Source organism: Aphelocoma coerulescens, chromosome 5 (genome assembly GCF_041296385.1).
Source record: "Aphelocoma coerulescens isolate FSJ_1873_10779 chromosome 5, UR_Acoe_1.0, whole genome shotgun sequence".
Lineage (NCBI taxonomy): Eukaryota > Metazoa > Chordata > Aves > Passeriformes > Corvidae > Aphelocoma > Aphelocoma coerulescens.
The window spans coordinates 24928319-24947323 of NC_091019.1; the positions used below are offsets into that span (position 1 = coordinate 24928319).

Sequence of the window (19005 nt, forward strand, 5' to 3'; positions counted from 1 at the left end):
TTGTTGCCCTACTTCCTCCTCGCTCTATAGTGAAGTCCACAATGTCACGATCACTACAGCTGAAGCTCTTCCCAACCTTTTTAATATTAAATTCTGTTTACTTGACTTGTAAATACATTTTATGCTGTAGTGATGCATGAATCTTTTCCTTTTAAAGCTAAACTAACAAACCAAACCCAAAAGTGTTTTGCAATATTGTAGCTCTTTCTGTATCATCACAATATGCCTGCAGCACCAGTTAATTTGTCGTGGCCAAACATCCAAACAATTAAGCAGAACAGTTTGGTTTTGCTTCCTAAGTTCTCTTGTACTGGGTTTCCACAGCTGAAAGTACTTGGATACAGAAATTCCTGTCAAAAAATGCAAAATACTTTATCTGCAGATAACTTTGTTGTTCTGCAAATTCTGAAGTCCATGTACTTCCAATGCACAACTTTTATGTTGATAAGACAGATGCAACCTGAAACCTGTAAAATTACCTTAAACCTGGTGCTGATCACAAACAAAAGTTCTAGTTCAGACAGAATTTCTGGTTCCTGACCTTGAACAACCATAAAAGTTCCCATCCCTGGAATTGTTCAAGGTCAGGTTGGATGGGGATCTGAGCAACATGATCATGTTGAAGATAGTCCTGCTCGTTACAGCAAGGTTGGACCAGATGTTCTTAGAAGTCCCTTCAAACCCAAACCATTCTAGGATTCTATGAAACTCACTGACACCTTTAGACTTTAAATATTTCACTGTGTTCCTATCTTTTACCTTATTTAGACACTTAACTGAAACATGAATATTCAGGTTCACTTTATAATCCACAAAAGATAGATACTTCAGCAGATCTCAAAAAATGATTTTATAAAATTAATTCTCCCAAAGAAACATACTATTTAAATGTTCCCCTCAAAAAAAGGTAACAGTTATTTTTCTAAAGATTGTGATTCTGTAAGAAAAAAAAATAAACAAAATCCAAGAAAGTACTATAGAGGTACCTAGTTTTGTCAAATAAGTAACATTTCTCTGTTGTAATATAACTCTTATTCAATAGTATACTTTTTAATTTCGAGTTGTGACCAATTTTCCATTATATTTTCAACTCAGGATGACTGCATTATTTCTATTTCTCTAGCATGAGAGCTACCTCTGTAAAAACTCTAGCCAATTTTATGTCTTTGGACCATACCAAACTATCTTCTCCTTATGTTTACTTTTTTCATGCTCTCTCTCTCCCTTCACTGTAATCGGTATTTTTAGATGAGGAACTGTATTTGAGTACAGATATTGCAATGACAGCAGATCAAACACAATCAGCCACATAAGTTTTCTTTTTATTTGTTCTCTGGTAAACTAGAATAATTGAGGTAGACAATCTTTCATGAAAATATTCCAATTAGGAGTTAAATGAGGACTGCTGAATTTTTGCACAGAGTTTTCTCATATGATTCATTTGATAAATTATTTTTTCTGTCTTTCATTTTCAGCCCTTCCTTTAAACATATCTAAACCCAAACAAAAGGAATCCTAGATTAAAAACAATCATTAGGAATGCACATTTTATAAATAACTGAGCCAATGAGATGAAATGCATTATACAAATAATTACTTTACAAAAATATGCATATTACCCTCTGATTTACCAGAAACCATAAAAAGAGTAAAATAAAAAAATCCTGTCTCAAAGCATTTCTGTGTTTTCTTCAAAGCTGAAAATTGAATTCACTTATGTGAAAAATTACAGAAGTACAACAAAGCAAGCAAGATGCCTCAAATTCTTCCAAATTAACATTTTCTCTCTCAAGTATTAGTTTAAAACCCCAGACAGGAAATGTCTGGGATCATACTTTATCAGAAAATTGAAGATGAATCAGCTGACAAAGTTGGCAAAAATCTCAGGCCTTGATACTTCAGTTCTAATCCAACAAAGTCTAAAAAAAAAAAAAACCAAACCAAAACAAAAACCAAGTAAGTATTAACTGAGTAATTTATGCTTCTGCACCTAAGGATGTTCAGGTATCTTTTCTTTTGTATGCCAAAGATATTTTAATGCACACTCCAGAACATAAGACATAGTTTTAAGAGATTACCTATCTACGTAAAATGGTACAGTTCAAAAACTCATATGCATTCACTGCTTAGTAAATATAGCCCTCATGATTCTCTCCAGTGATTTCCAGTGCCCAAATGTTCTTCTGAATCTCCTCACACTTTCTGCCTTTAATTATCACAAATATATTTTCCAGACATACATCCTCTGCCAGTTAGTAAACAGTAGTCAGCAAGCTCCAACATACTCTAGTAAATTAAAAATATTCTTTCAAAACCCTCAGATACTTGGCTAGTCTTGGACTTACACAACATTAAATTTGGCATGGATTGGAGACATGGATCCTTCCCCCAAAATATGAGAGACTCATGTACCAGAACTTTTGATTCTACAGTCAGGGCAAACCTGTGAAACACCTTCAAAGACATAGAACAGGAACTAAAATTCATACAGACTCATTAGAGTAGCTTAATTTTATGGAACATTATAGTTTCTGCCCACTCAGGAACCCCTTTTTGTGCCCTAGGTTTTTCTCCTACACAGATAACCACATTTTCCTAGCAGATGGCCTAAAATGAAGTTAAACTTGGACTACTTGTTTTTGATTTGTATTTAAATTTCTTGCTTTTAATGGCCAGGATACTGTGCATTTCACTTCATTTACACTTGAACCTGTGAAGCAGTTGACACCAGGTGCTTCCATGCACAGAAAAGATTTTTAGAAAACATGTCAACAGTTGACAAGTCTGCTTTCTACAAACATTTTACAAATTTCTAAATGCCACCAGTACATAAACAGATTTTATAGTATAGCTATAGTCAACTGTACTGCATTCCTTTTTGGCAGATGATCTGTTTCATGTGCATAAGTGGGCCTTTGTCGACTGTATTTGACCATCATGAATCTGATTTCTAGAGCTGCAATTATTTGTCCTCCCAACTTACACTAAAATTCATCCATACAATCTTATCTGAATTCACTGGAATTCACAGCTCACAACAAATATTTTATGAAAGTTTGTTTGTGGGGGAAAAGCTCCTAAAACAAGAAATGACACCAAACTGACAAATACTCTTTTCATCATTCAAGAAATGTGCACTACAAGGACATTTTTTGTTGCACAGAGGAATAACAGAACGAATACAGACATACAAGATAACCATTTTGGCAACTGTTTATGTTTTCTAGTTCCTTATTAAATGAAGAATTTCTACATCAGCAATAAACCAAGAAGTTTACAGTTTCTTTGCCTTCCCTTTCTGGCAATAATTCCAGCACTGGAAGAGAAACTCTTCTTCATGACACTGTAACTCTTGTGCTGACAAACACAGAGAAGGCAAGCACTGGCTCAAAGTCATAGCTCCCAAGCCTGCTTTACAAAGATATAGTTAGGTCTGAACTTAGCATTCTAGGAAGGACAGTGCATGTTAGGTAAAAGAAATGCACTAGTTTCATAGGTTCATCTTATTTTCTCACAGGTCTTCTCAATTACCTCAGCTCTATACAATCTTACTCCTTAGGTACAGATCTGAGAGAGAAAAGAGTTCTTTTAAAAAGCAGCAATGCTAATGAGATGGACTCTTAGCAGCTATTACCACCTGCTCTTATGTGGTTTGCACATAAAAGAGGCTGGAATATATTTTAGGATCATAAAGCTCTACTGTATATCTAATTCCTGTTCCTACCTTGGTCTAGATTGTTCTTAAAAGTGTATTTTCTATTACTATATACAAAATGTTTTAACTAAACCTAGATATTAGGCTTTGTCTACTTTCTTTAATGCATATATGCTGAAAATTGATTTGTTTCAGTTTCAGGAAGCTGTTTAGAAGTCTCCTTAGTGTTTATAATATAAAATGTTAACATAATGTGTATGTGTTTCTCTCATTACAGGGCGTACAATTAAGGCATAAGCAAAATCACTAGACCTTAATATTTAACCAAGAGTCATGCTTTCACTTCATCCTCTGCAGTAGTTCTTTTAAATAAATATACTGGATATAGGAAGGTATATGAGCAGCAACTGGCTCTAGGTAAAGATATTAATATAAATCTTTGGTAGTGATAGCCAAAAGTTTCATTTAAAGGAAAATCTTGCTTAGAAGTATTTAGTGTTTAAATTATTGTTACAAAAAATACAAAAATAGCTAGTCATATACAACATATTACAACAAAACCAATTTTTTATCTTTGAATTGAAATTATTTTAAAGTCTATTTAGTAACAGTTAACTTTATTATTCAAAATTATTAATGTGTAAAACATATCTACAGCAGTTAAGTTTTAGAGTAACTTAACTATCCATCAACTTGGATAAGTACCATGTCCTGCAAGGCAAAGAGTGCTGTTTGCAGAAGAAGAATACCCATATAAAAACACTCCAAGAGATAGAAGGTTAAATCATAATTTCACCTGTCAGAGAGCTTTCTAAATATCATTTTATCATTTTCTGGGAGCATAATAGATGTGTCATTAGCACAACCATTACTTCTTGCTCTGTTTCAAGTTTTCATGCAATTTAGGAATTAATTTCAAAAACTCCCCTGATTTAAAAAAAAAAAAAAAAAAAAAAAAAAAAAAAAAAAAAAAAAACCTCTGAAATTAAGCATTTCTCATGCATCCATTAAAGCTGATATGACAAATGAAAAGTTTTTTTGTTGGAAAAACCCAAACCTATTTAATGTATGTTTAATTTCAGTTTGGCTACTGAACAAAGAATTAAATTATGTGAATAAATTATCTGCAAAGCTCAACATGTTATTGAGTCAAAATGTGAGCAAATGTAAAGCAATCCTCAATTGGGTGCAGTCAATCTGTGCAAACAGTTGAATACCATAACATAAAATACTATTGCATAAAAAATATTTTAGAGCTGAGGATCATTTCAACTGAGCTGAATAAACCAGTAGTTTATTTTTCAAGAGCAAGAAATAGCTACTTAATAATATATAATCAAATTTGTTAGTAACTAATCAAAATGAACAAACAAGATAGTTTGCTGCTTGGCAGCAAACAAAGCAGGTTTAAATTCTGTTAAGCTTTCCCTTTAGGATCTCACAAGCTTACAAGTGCTGTAAGTATTTGGAAGAAAAGTAAGTCCATTTCTAATTTTGACTGATAAACTAACAGATTAACAAGTTAAATGTTTGTTGCACTTGCTACCTTTTGAAAGTAATTCCATGAGAACAAGAACTGAAAAAGTAAAAAGTCATTTTTGGTTGATTCCAACCAAATGTATGAGTCTGTGAAGTACTGAGTCTGTAACTTAAGCATAAGAAGAAGTCAAGAAAATATTGCTGGACCTCATGATTTTGAAAACAATTTTTTATATGCAAACTTGAGATAAGGTCGCGCTGCAAAGAACAGCCTGAAAAGATGGCAAATATGCCTCAGAGAAAAGATGTTTATCCATTCATCTCAATGGAGCTGTTCACTTTAACAATCAGTTAGAGTCAGTTTTAGTAAGTTACTGGAGAAATATGATATGGAAGTCACAAGCCTATCTTCACAGTTCATTGATGGTAAGAATAAGAACCTTGCAGAATGCACAGAAGCTCGTTTGCACTTAAAGTATTGCATTATCTGCAACTTCAAATGGTGAGAGTTGTAAAGGCAGCTTAACTCGAGTAGAATAAATTTTGTGTAGGGAAGTCCTGAGGGAACATAACTTAGTGCAGCTCTATTTCAATAACTGCTTCAGAGAGCAGATTAACTATCTTCAGAAACTTGCCTAGTCTGGCTTACCAGAAAACACTACATCCACTCAGAATCTGGCATACTGTCTAAACATCTGTATTTTTCTGATGTCATAAGGGTATTGGTTGTTACTGAAATGTCAGCCCTTAAAATGTGATTTTCTCTTCATTGTTTTTAGCTACTCAGAGCCCCTAAAACATTGAATTCAATCACCAAAAAATGAAATATAAGCATCATGATAGCTTATAAACTTGCTATCAAACAAGGGCAATGCATGTATTTTAGTTCTTTTCATTTGAGCACATAAGTCTTCTTTATTAGTAGATGTTCAATATGTCAAATAAAAAAGTTTTATTTTTCTATGTGGAGTAATTATAGATTTATACATTTGACCATTAAGTAAAAAATATGACTAAGTCAATAGGAAACTTCAAAAGTATATAGAAGAATCTCAGTTGAGTTAACCAAGGCATGTGCAGTGGGGTTTTTTTTTTATGTGAATAGGACAGTGAAGAAGTAGTTGAGGAATACTTCAGAATATTCTGTCCTCCAAAGAACAGAAGTAGTAAGGAGTATCAGGTTCTTTATTTTTCATGTTTCTATGCTCTTCCCTCTTTATTTTGATTTCAATGTTAAATTAGTACATTTACAAAAGTGTATAAAATAATCAGGCATTGAAAGAAAACATAGGGGAAAAGCTCAGAAAAGTTTGGGGAAGTTTACCTTCTTCCAGCAAACCTGTTGGTTTCCTGCCAAACAATTAAAAGTCACTGTTCAGTTGTAAAGAAAACTTTTCAGAGTAGACAGGAAGTGATCATTCTCTAGGCTCTTTGCTAGTCAGAGGAAAACTCAGAAATATACAGCTTCATAGCTCACTGATCCTAACACTGAGGTTATCGTCTCTGAAAAACGATCAGCAAAAAGAGTAAAACATCACAATCTGGATATATAAATACAATCATATATCCTGTGCTTTCTTGAGGGGACGTACGTCTCTCTTGAAAAAGGAGGGGGTTTATCTCTGTGGACATCTGTGTTGTCAGCCAGAAGAAAAGTCAAGACATTCTGATATATTTTAAGTAGAACAGAAGAGCAGTCCGAAAGGAAGTATTCAGTTGTCTAAGGGAGGTCTGCAGTCTTGGAGCCCTAAGAACCTGGTTCATGCCATTCCTGATTGTGCTTTCACTCTGTACAAGTTTTATAAGAAAACTGCTTTGAGATGGCTTTCTCAGAATTCGTGCTAGCACAGAAAGACTCACAAATGCTATCTAATATATCATTTATCTTTCATTAAAATGAAAGTCAATTAGATATAATGACCAAATTCACCAATCATTTTGGAGAAGATAGATTGTTTGACAAGAGCTTTACATCATTAGTAATGCTACAAGTCCTGTTGTTCTAGCACATTTTGTTATGCTGGGTTTATCTTTAAAGCACTACTCCAATAATGAACCTATTTTGCAAAACCTTAATTTTCATGGTTTTTCTCAGGCACCAGATTTTAATGCTGCACATATAAAAAGGTGAAAGAAAACAAAAAACACCAATCCCCTACAAAGCATGCCCCCTATAAAAACAAAAAGTTAAACAACCAAAGCAACCATAAAACTTCTACTATCCAAATACTTAGAGATTCAGAAAACAAGGGAACAGAGGTTTAGTAACTGATTCAGGGTTATAAATGCTTTGAATTGTGAGAATGTTCAACTGTGCCAATTAAGTTGAGCACAGACTGTAACGTTCTGCATACTCAAATAACATCTAAAGAATGTTATCTTATGCCAGGAAGGAGTACTTGCAACAGTTTAATATATATTCTGACATGTTTAATTACTGAAATACTTTGCCACTGTATCTCTAGAATCAACAGTGGTTTTTTGCATAAATTATCACAAAGAACGTAGTTTATAATAGCTTATTTTTCAGCAGTGACTTAATTCCTATTACTCTAAGTAAGCTTCATTAAACTAATTGACTTAGCTGGAACCACTCACAGTAGTTAAGGTTTGCAGAATTGCAAGAATTAGCTGTACTGCAAAAGTTGAGAATAACACAAGTATTTCTGCCTACAGTGAATAAAACTCCTGAGTTATTTGAGTTATGATGTATCAAACAAATAAATTAGCTGAAAGACTCTAACTGGCATAGCTTTTATAATGACAGCTCATACAGAATAAGAATATCAAGATTTATATTTTCTGAGCTTTCTAAAGAAAAACTGATGAGGAGCTGCGTGGTAGCCTAAAAGGGGCCCAGAGATCCAGCCATGGTCCCGTCCATGCTACAGCAGTCACACATCCACAGGTAAAGGAGGCTGACGGAGCTGAGCTCCTCACCCGAGGGAGCTTCCCTCTAAGCTGGTCAAGTAAGCACACAGTAGCAGAGACAAAGAAGTAAAGAGAGGGGACTCTCCGTATGTGCTCCACACAGGTTTATTCTGGTGAAAAGGCAGGGATGAAGAGCCAAATGGGTAGGAGTATCCAGGGTTCTTATACTGGGTACAAGATAGGCAGGGAGAGGGATCACAACCAATGGGATAGGGACAGGTAGGCGGGGTTGACAGCAAGGGAACCAATGGGAACAACACATGGGGGGACTTAGGGAAGGATCCAATGGGGCGTCAAGGAACAAAGAACTTTCTAGAACTGATGCATATTAAAGAAGGGAAATGAATATACATAACCTCATACGTAAAACAGGGAGGGGAAAACATTAACCAGTTGGGAGAAAACATGCAAAAGGTAGAACAAGGGAATCATGGGTTCTCACCAGGGCTGCAAAGTGCTAAATTTGGGTTGCTGACCACCACAGCTGGTTGTCTGAGTTCTCCTCAGGAGACAGAGTGGCTGGAGCCACTTGCACCGCAACAAAAAAAAGCAGTAAGTGTATTTGTGACAATTCCATTTTCTTATCTAAAACCAGCAACAAAACAGGTATGTTTCTACCCAGGACCATTACCTGCAAGGAAGAGGGATGGTCTTGTGCTTGTGGTCCAGTCATAAAACTCTTCCACATCTGTATTTCAGACTACTCATGCAAACTTAGGCAAGTGTCTTCATTATATGAGGCCTCAGTTTCCTCAAATCCTCTCCATGTGAAAACGGGAACTTGCCTCTGCAAGAATTTCACTGGGTTTGTGTGGTTGAACATTATAGAGCAACATCAATACGGCACAGCTGCTCAATATATGTAGGCTAAATACACAGTTGGGTTTTCAAAAGGTCTGTGAAACTAGTAGTTGAAATATAATAAATTATCATAAATAATAAAATAAAAGAAATATACAGCCATTAAGGCCTGTCTACTCAAGTTTCATCTCAATTATTTCTGAGTAAACAGATGTAACAGTATTTTATTAAATCCTAACTTCATTTTGAGGATAAATTTACTAACTTTGAGTGACAGACTCCAGTACGAAGTAGGAAAGAAATCACAGAAATGTCAGCCCTTTCACTGATAAGACAGCTTCTCTGAATAGATTTTCTTTCAAGGTTTAATTTTAATTACCATTAAACCAAGCTTCAGATTTTCCATCAAAATTCACTACTTTGACATCATCATTTGCTCATGTAGTTGTAAACACAAAATGGATATCACAGTTATGGGATGAGACAAACCCTGAATGCGTTCAAAGTGGTCTGCCTTGCATGAGGATAAATAGGATGTCAACCAAAATTCAGAAAAGCCCATCTCTGATTCTTCATCGGAGGAGTATCCTTGACAATAATTAGGTTCTAAAGAAATGTCATCCAAACTTAGTGACAATGCCCCGCCATCTGCTACTTTCATTTTGAAGGACTTGTGAGTGCCATCAGCAGGAAATCACCTTTCTTTCTTTGCCAAAACTGCTTTATACCCTCTGTATGTCCCTTTAGGTCTCCTTTTTCTTGTATGACTAATTCATGATCTATCTCCTTCAGAGGCAGCTCCAGCCTCATTAAAACTGACTCCTGTTGCCTTGGCTGATTGTGGCTTCAATGGGGAAGCAACATCTGAGTACACTGGTTGACCTGAAACTTACTCTTTAACTCCAGCCCAATCAGCTGTCAGAATTTTATCAAAAATGAAACACGTTGTAAAAAGGGAAAGCTTTATCCACACTTAATTAGATATGTTTTAATAAAGACATGACCTACTGCGTCTCTTCCCACCTGCAAGCATTACAATTAAAGTTTCTCTAACAGAATGGCAAGCTATTTTTGTTCTCTTGCCATTTTTAAAAATTCAGTACAATTCTGCAGGAACGTGAGGAGTGAAAAATGAAAATATGTCAATCCTAGTACTATGATAAATCTCTATTTTTTTTGTGGATGCACTGTTAAATACTTAAAACAGTAAACAAACAAAGGTAGCAGGTATTCTAGAAATTCTGGTTGGCACCTTGGCCATTTCCTCTAGTTAGTAGGAACATTTATTGTGTAGAAGCACTGAAAATCAACACACATTTGTTTATTTACTACATACGGGTACTCAAGGTCCTTAGCATCAAAACCATCTGGACTTTTGCAAGGTGTAAACACCCAATGCCTCTTATTTATGTCAATGCATGTGTAAAAAAAAATAATCATACACATGATTCAGTGATGGTTTTAGGTATTAATTTGTGTGTATGGATCTGTTTGAACTGACAAAACAACTAACATGAAAAATCCCCAAACCTCTAAATGAATGTGAATTTTATTTAAATGGAGGCAAACCCAACTACCACATTTTGTAGTGTTTCTATTCCGGGAAATAACTACCAATGAATAACATTTAGAAAATTTAAAATGCTACAAAACTCATATTACAACTTTGGAAGTGATAGAAGAAATAAATTCTCAAAATTGATTTTGTTTACCAAATTCCACACAGCTTGATAAATCCTTAAAAAACGATGTTGGGAGAATAATCCATTCACAAACACAGACAAAACAAAATGAATGAGCAACCTTATTCTAAAACTGAGAATCTCTGCTGTTGTTTATAGTTGACATGAAAGGGACATGAATTATGTATATGAGAGTTCACAAGCATAAGTTAGTGAAATCCAAATGAGTATATATACAGGGATTACATTTCATGTTTCCTTTTCCACAGGCTTGCTGACAGAGTAAAACAAAAACTAATGTCTCTAGGAGGCTGATAAGTTTAATTCCAGACAGGCTTTAGTTTTAGTCTTCGTGTTATTTGAGAAGACTAAAAGTCAATGGGTTTCAAAGAATGAGTTTGAACTTCATATCCATTTACTGACACACTACATGAAAGACAATGATGAGATCAAGACAACCAAAAAAGACATGTTATGAAAAGCCACGGGCAGGTTGATACTCTCAGCACGTTCATGGAAAAACATCCGTAAGTCAGTGAGTGAAGGTGTTTCAAATGAAGTGCTGTAAGACAGTGTGTCTTAGCAGACTGCCTCAAAAGGCTCAGCACAAAGCCAGCATTCATAGCAGCAGCCAATGTGCCACTAAGTCAAACAGTTCCTGGTAACTGAAATACTTGATGGATAGTAAGCTTAAAATCTCACATGCAGAAGAACTGTTGAGACTTTCATCACACTTCTAAGTCTAAAACCTAACCTTATCCAGATGTACCAACAGATTTTAAAAAGTATTTCCTATAGTTAAATAATTGCAACTGAACTTACTGACCTGTAAAGATCACTGGAAAATGGAATATTGCAGGTCAGAAAGTGACCTCAACTCAGAATAAGCAGGCTTAATGAAAAAAGTAATTATGAAACCTTAAAGCATAGACCAGAAATTGTCTGTGAGACAAAGGAAATTGTATTTTTAGTCTACTCTGCCCTGGAAAAGGTTTCAAATCAAAATTATCTCCGTAATGGGAAGTCACACTTCTAGACAGCAAACATTGGTCTAGAATCTGTACTCTGTGAAAGCAAATGAAACAAATAGCTGTTATCCAGTTTAGAGAAGACATGACTGAGGGATGTAAAAGACCATAGCAAAGAGATTAAACTACTCTCCATTAAGCATTCTGGGTAGCTCAACAAGAAATATTATGTAATTACCACAAAGACAACGCATTTTAGGGTAATTTCTACAAGCAAGTGCTAGAACACATACCACACTCTGGATCACTAGTGTTTTAAAATTCAGCTAGATTATGCTTCAGGAAGTGCAGGTGTTGTCTTCTAGAGGAGGACGATAGAGAGATGCCCAAAGATGGGCTGGAGAACCTTCTGGTATTCTTCTGAACTTTTTTTGTACAACAGAGAGAACTTTCTGATGGTTAAAATCTTATTTAAATGGTAATTTTTTTGGACTATATATCACTTTCAGCAGTCTCAGACAGAAAGCAAAATTTGAAACAATCATCAGTGCAATTTTTTCCTCTGTCTCCTTTGTTACTCTACTATCTTATAAAAGGCCCCTCTTTTGATGAAATTATACTATTAATTCTGAAAAGTATACATTTCTTTTAATAAACTTGTCCCTTGAAAAAAAAAATTAGGGCTTTTAAGTAATGTTTTCACTTCTTCAATCTCTGAAAAATGTGTAAGAAATTCAGGCTTTCTTACTGCATTAAAGCTTTATTTCATCTTTAGATTTATTTAGTCCAACTATAACAACAAATGGGCAGAAGCATTAAGTGCAGAGCTTGTATATGAGATCTGTACAAGGTGTAGCTGCCTTTATCCTTCCCTTCTAACCTTGCTGTTCTCCATTTCTCAGGAAAGAGAAGCACTTGCATTAGTGCACTATTGCTATTGATTTATATTCAGTAATATCCCTTCTAAGTATTTGACAGCATTACAAGAGGAAAGAAGCACAGCTTCTCTTACAAGTAATGAAAACAGTGATACATCCCTAGTAATGAAGAGAAGTAACACTACCTTTCAAAAGTAGCCAGGGGAAGCCTATCCAAAGCAATGAACTATCCCTGCAAACGATTTTGTCCCATGAAACAGCTGGATACTCATATGCCTCTATCTCAGAATAATGCTTTACAATGGAAAAAATATAAGACAGAGCAAAACCAGCACCATTTCAAAGGGTTCTCCCATTCCAAGAGCAACATAACACTGGCCTCTCTACAGCGAAACGCACAATAGGAAAGGTCACAGTCAATCCCTCAAGGGGTAGCACAATTTACTATGTTAAACAGAGATACTAGTTCAGACTCTGAATGAGTGAATCAGTTTTAGAACAGGGAGGTAAAAAGTTATGTGAATTCATATTTATATATTGGATTATTTTAGACCTCCAGACATATCCAGAAGACAATAATCATATTGGCTGTAAAAATCGAAATCAAATCCAAATCCAATATCAACCTTCAGCAAAGCTAGTAATTGCTGTGTTACACAGCTAGTATAGTCATTTGTCTTGATAAAATGTTTGGTGTTGTCAGTATCACAGGTCAAAATAGGCATTCTTTTACTGAGCTGCCTCCTGTGCTTCCTGCTACAGCTGGTCCCTTGCAAAGCAAAAAACAGCAATCTTCCCAAATAACTGCAGTTAGAATTCTCGCCAAATGAAAATGTCAAATTTTTTCCTTGCAATTATCCACTTTTTCACTCAACGTCTTTCTTGAACATTAGGTTGTCAGCTACAGGTCCCTGAAATATTTCAATTGCTGTTTGAGTAGCAACTTGTGGAAACTCACATTTTGGTGTTTAGTCTAGCCTCCTAGCTATGATTTGTTGTGAGGGGCCATCCTTCATCACCAAGGTTTAGTTTCGTGTCATGAGTTAGGATGTATGAGTGAAATAACTACAAACCAGTAAGTCTTTAAAGCAACCTTGAGAATTCACACCTAAGTACCGTAATAGGAAGACATTGGCATCAAGGTGGTCTCATCTTCTTTACTATTTGTAAACTCTAAATGACAGTGGTGGGGTGACCCTGACTGCATGACAGGTGCCCAGCAGGCGGTTCTATCACTCCCCCCTCCTCATGGACAGGAGACAGTAAATGTAACAAAGGACTCATGATTCAAGCTAAGGACAGGGGGAGATCACTCATGGTTACCATCACAGGCAAGGCAGACTCAACTCTGAGAAGTAATTCAATTTATTCCCAATGAAATCAATGCAGGATAATGAGAAATAAAAACTAAACCTTCAAGCATCTTCCTCTCGCTCCCTCCTTGTTCATGGGCTCAGTCTCACTCCCACAATTTTCTCTACCTTCTCCCATGATGCCACAGAGGGACAGAGAATGGGGATTATAAAGGTTCAGCACACATCTCCCCTGATCCTTCCTCCTCACAGGGAGGACTCCTTACACTCTTCCCTTGCTTCAGCATGGGGTACCTCCCACAGGAGGTGCTCCTGTGGAGTCAAGTCCTGCAGGAGCCTGCTCCAATGTAGGTCTCCCACAGGTCCCCAGGTCCTGCCAGGAGACTGCACAAGTGTGGGCTTCCCACAGGGTCCCGGCCTCCTTTGGACATCCATGGGCTGAAAGTAGATATTTCCCCCACCATGGACCTCCACGGGCCGCAGGGGCACAGCTGCCTCACCATGGGCAGCATCACGGGCTGCCGGGGAATCTCCGCTCTGGCACCTGGAGCACCTCCTCCCTCTCCTTCTGCACTGACTGGTGCCTGCTCCTCTCACATATTCTCACTCTAGCTCCTCTTCTGCAACAAGGATTTCTCCCCTTATTTTTTAATAAGATATTACAGGGGTACTACCACTATTGCTGGTGGGCTCAGCTTTGGTCAGTGTCTCTAAAGGACATATGGGAAGGCTCCAGCAGCTTCTTACAGAAGCTACCCCTGTACTCTCCCGGGGTAATCTCAAAAACCTTGCCACTGTAACCCAATACAATGATTCTCATCATTAATTTCTATCAGATTATCCATTGAGACCATGAAGGAGGTAGCATTTATTTTCCCTAGTGTACACTATTGTTTAGCACATTCACTGAAAGACACAAGAACAGCAAATAGTTCAACTTGCGAGACCTTCAGGCAAAGCACGAGCTCTCTTTGTACCATGATTAGTTCTGATAACAGGCCATAGGCCTGGTACTGTATCATTGTTAATAGTGTTGAGCAACCTTTAAACATTACTACAAAGCAAACAGTTTCATCTAGAGGGCACAAAAGGTACTCTGTTGGTATCATTCTCTTATGATTTTGTATTTTCTAAGCAGATTCATTTGCTATTTAAAGTAATGGGTTGCTTTCATTTATGGGACACATTCAATAGGAAAGTATCAGCTTCTATCACAGAAAATGATATCTTCTATCCATGAAAATGTCTAACCATAGAGTATTTTCATTATACTTAGAAAACCCTCCTTCCTTAACACTCATATTGCCATAGAGAAACATTAGAACAACAGTGATGTGTCAGGGCATATTTTTCAGCACCACACCAAAACCACTGTCACTCCTAACTGAAAGCCAGCTATGGAAAAGAGGGCTTCCTTAGCCACCATGAAAATGTGTTGTGTCTTTATAATATACAGTCAGGTTCTTGCTGATGGGTTGTCCTATCCAGGTATTCTCAGGAGAGTAAAACTTGCTTTTCTTTCACTGTATTTGAATGAAGATACAATAACACTTATTTTTAGCATACAGCAAGAAGCAGCAACTTTTATCCACTACTATTATCCATGGTTTTGTCTTTGAAACTAAATACACTTGAAAATAGACAAGTTTCATAGAACAAGTTGAGCACATTGTACTACATTCCCATGCATTGTTTTTTTTAACCGTGCATATTTTACCCAGGTCTTTCGTTTTTAACTCTGAATAGTATTATTTACTAATTTTTGGTGAATAGCATATATATATCATGGCATCATTACTGATAACATCTTAATACATTTCGAAACATTGCAAAACTTCCTGCTGTCATACTTCTAAAGAAGAAAACTTTATAAGAATAGCAGCAAAACTGAAGATTTCCGTGTCTGAGCTAGACTCCACAGAGCACATAACATCCCTTTAAAAGACACAGTGAAAACTACCAGCATTTCTTGACAATTTTTGGTAAACACAAGAAAGACAAGATACTGCAGTGGACAGAGGAGTAGAAATTCTACTGCTAAGGATGACACACACTGTGATGAATGGGAGAGCAGAAATTATTACAAAAGACATGAAAAAATAAGCAATATCTAAAAAGGTATTACCAAAAACATTAGAAAAGTTTATTAGATTAGATTTTATTATAGCACAAAGACCTGTAATGCAACTAAAAATAGCAATTTCAGCACTATTAAAAAAATATATATGGGGATTGAATATTTATTGAAGGATTTTTTCAAAGGAAAGTGACAATTAGGAAATATAGCAATCTATATTTTATTTTTAATATATCATTTAGTAAACATAAAGGGGTTGAAGATAACAGCTCATAACTAGAGGATTCTCAACAGTTTAAAAACAGATCAATGGCATCTATGCTGTAATGTTTTATATATCTCAGACAGAAGGGACTTTTTAGTGCAAATTATCTTTTTCAAATACTCAAGGAGACAAAAAATAAAGATTTTCTGGTGATGTACTCATAAAAATTTCTGTATTTTTGCTTGAAATGGCTTAAAACCTGTCTCTAAAATCTCTTCTTTCTCCAAGTGGAACCACATCAATTTCTCCACAAATCTCTCCCACATCTAAATTCTGAGGCAGGATATGTCCTATCTGGGCTTCTGAACATAGTTTGGCAATTGAGAATATCAAGTATACAAAGTTATTATCTTCATAAATACATTTAGTCTGTGCTGACTAGCCAGCTTTTAACTTTCTGTTGAACTGTGTGTGACTCTACACAAACTGTAAATACATCATTTCTCACGTGCTTGTGTAAGTGAAACAACAGGCAGCCTCAGAAATTATCACTGGCAGTGATATGAAACGTATGAAAATTGACATCCTTAAGCAGTAAGATACATGGAAAAATAGAGGAAGTAGAAAGCTCAGTGATTTGGCCAAGGCCAGATATGATGCAGCAGTAAAGTGAGTTTGATTTATAGCCGTCAAAAAAAGCTTTGTCATGTATTTAAGCTGGATGTTCAATACCTTTATCTTTTTACTCATCTTTCATTGATTGGGTAAACTGGAGATAAGATTTTTTTTACAAATTACTCTATTACTATATGCCACATGCTATTATACTACCAAAAATCATCTCAAAATAAGCAATTAGACCAAGTAAAACCCTTGCCTTAAATTTTCTCATCACCATCTTTCTCTCACAGTCCCATCTTCAACAATTGTTTCAAATGTAAACAAAGTCCTAAAGTCAAGATGTACTTGAGTTGCTGTCTCGTTTTGCAGATTCAGTAAAGCTAAAGAGATCAGCAGGTATTCTGTCTCCGTAGGATTTATGTAACTAAACTCCAACCCTTTAGAGCTGTTTCAAGCTCTTTCTGCTCTTTTCCAGAGCAGAATAATCTCAAATGGTTTACCCAGGGTAAGTGAGGAGAAGTAGATTATTGAAGCCACTTAGAGACATTATCACCTTCATCCCAAACAGGGCAATTCAACAGGGGGATAGGCCTGTATTCCATTGCACCTCTAGTGTGTCCTTTGAGAAAGAAGAAGAGATTGCATTTTCTGTCAAATACACTTTATTGCAAGAGATAAGTGAGGGGAGCTGTTAGGACATTTGGAGGGTTCTGAAAGCAGTATAACACATTCAGTTAAAGAAAGAAAACTTGACCCTGCAATGACCCTAATACTTACTCTAGTCAGTGCAATAGTATTTGCAACAATTCACCTGCTAAATCATCAGGCAAAGTAATGAAAAGAACAGATTTTCTTAATGTCACTCAAGTGATTGGTCTATCTTTTAATTCCTTTCGACACTAAAACGAACCGATTAAACAGCAGGAAATGACACAGCAGCCAAATTCCAAACACCTGCTGCCCATTTCAGCTGGATTGCTGAACCCCTCCAGGATCACATCTGCAATATGTGCAATGTCCAAAGAATCCCTGGTTAAAATTTCTGTTTTACCTGATATGCTACTATGAGTTTGGGGCTTTTTTCCCTAAAGGAAAAACTAAATCTTTAGCAAAATAAAGAATCAGATACACACTCATGCAGGAATTTTAGGGCCAATGTGCAAACAGATCTCAGATCCCTTTTCTCTACAAAATTATCTCTAAGGAAAGTCCTCCCTAATTCTAGCAGTACAAGGCCTATAAGGTGCCGCCAAGCAGTGTCAATTTAGCTTGATAAATTTATGATATATATATACCATTTAACTCAAAAGGAAGCAGAAAGAAAACACTCATATTATTGTTGTTTTTTCCACAGTGGTTAACTTGTGGCTAAAACAAGAATTTAACTCTCTGTAAAGCTTTATTTATAAGTTTATTAGAAAAATAACTTTCAGATAATAAGCTAGAAGAGCTCCATTGGAAATGATAGTACTTGAGTATAAAGAAGGCAAACCAATCACCAAGTTATGATACACCTGCATATCTACTGGTGAAAAAAATAGATATGATTTTTACAAAGTTCTTTTACATGTATTTCAGGTTCTATAATTGAATTTTTTTTAAAAAAAACGATTATATCAAACACATAAGATAGAAAGATCTTTTTCAACAACAGATAGTCTATTTCTAGATATTCTTTGCACTATCTGCTAAGTTTAAAATGGAGTTTGCATCTCTAAGTCATATTCTATGATGCATTCACATTTAGCATGCCTCTTGGCAGGCTGGCCAGACTTCTCCTTGTACAGCACTTCCTATACTTCAGCTTGAAATCTCATGACCTATATTTTACACAATTCCAGTACACACTGCATGCTTTGAGTTTATACACAATGTACCATCTTCCCTGGTGTCTTAGATTTCCAGGCTGAATGATAGAAGAACAGTACTTATTAGAGGAGACTGCAAAAATCAGTGGAGATGATGTTCAGTGAAAGAAATACCAGAGTCACAGGTTTTTTACTGCTGAAACCTTTTAACTTTCCACTCCCTCCACACAACCCAAGGATTTCCGCTGAGCTTTGCTCACTACAGTTTCTGTCACTCCTAGCATCACACAGAAGATTGTTACTGAAATGTCAGAGAAGCTGGTAGTAAAAACAGTAGTGACAGCATAGGAGGCAGTAAGATTTTCACTGCTTCAAACTCATATTCTATGTCCTATAGTAAAATCATGAAGAAAACCTGAGGCAAAGGGATAGTTTGTGTGCAATTAAATAGAGGAAATGAAATTTAGAGGCAATAGGTATGCATTTTTCATAGAAAGCACAGGGTTTGAAATAAAGGCTATTTCTTATAATTTTTGTTTAAAAGCCATAGAAAATAGATTAAGGGAGAGGAAATTCTTGCATTTCTT

General features: G+C 35.9%; 1 protein-coding gene across 16 annotated transcripts in view; it reads right to left on the reverse strand.

The window, feature by feature from the left end:
* Positions 1 to 19005, reverse strand: part of LRRC4C (leucine rich repeat containing 4C) — a 513517-nt gene that overhangs the window by 245888 nt on the left and 248624 nt on the right. Inside the window, exon 4 of one of the 16 annotated variants that reach the window (XM_069017145.1) lies at positions 8697 to 8852. The exons of the other annotated variants lie outside the window; for them this stretch is intronic. The gene's annotated coding sequence lies outside the window, so the exon portion shown is untranslated. The remainder of the gene's footprint in view (positions 1 to 8696; positions 8853 to 19005) is intronic. 16 annotated transcript variants of the gene reach the window in all.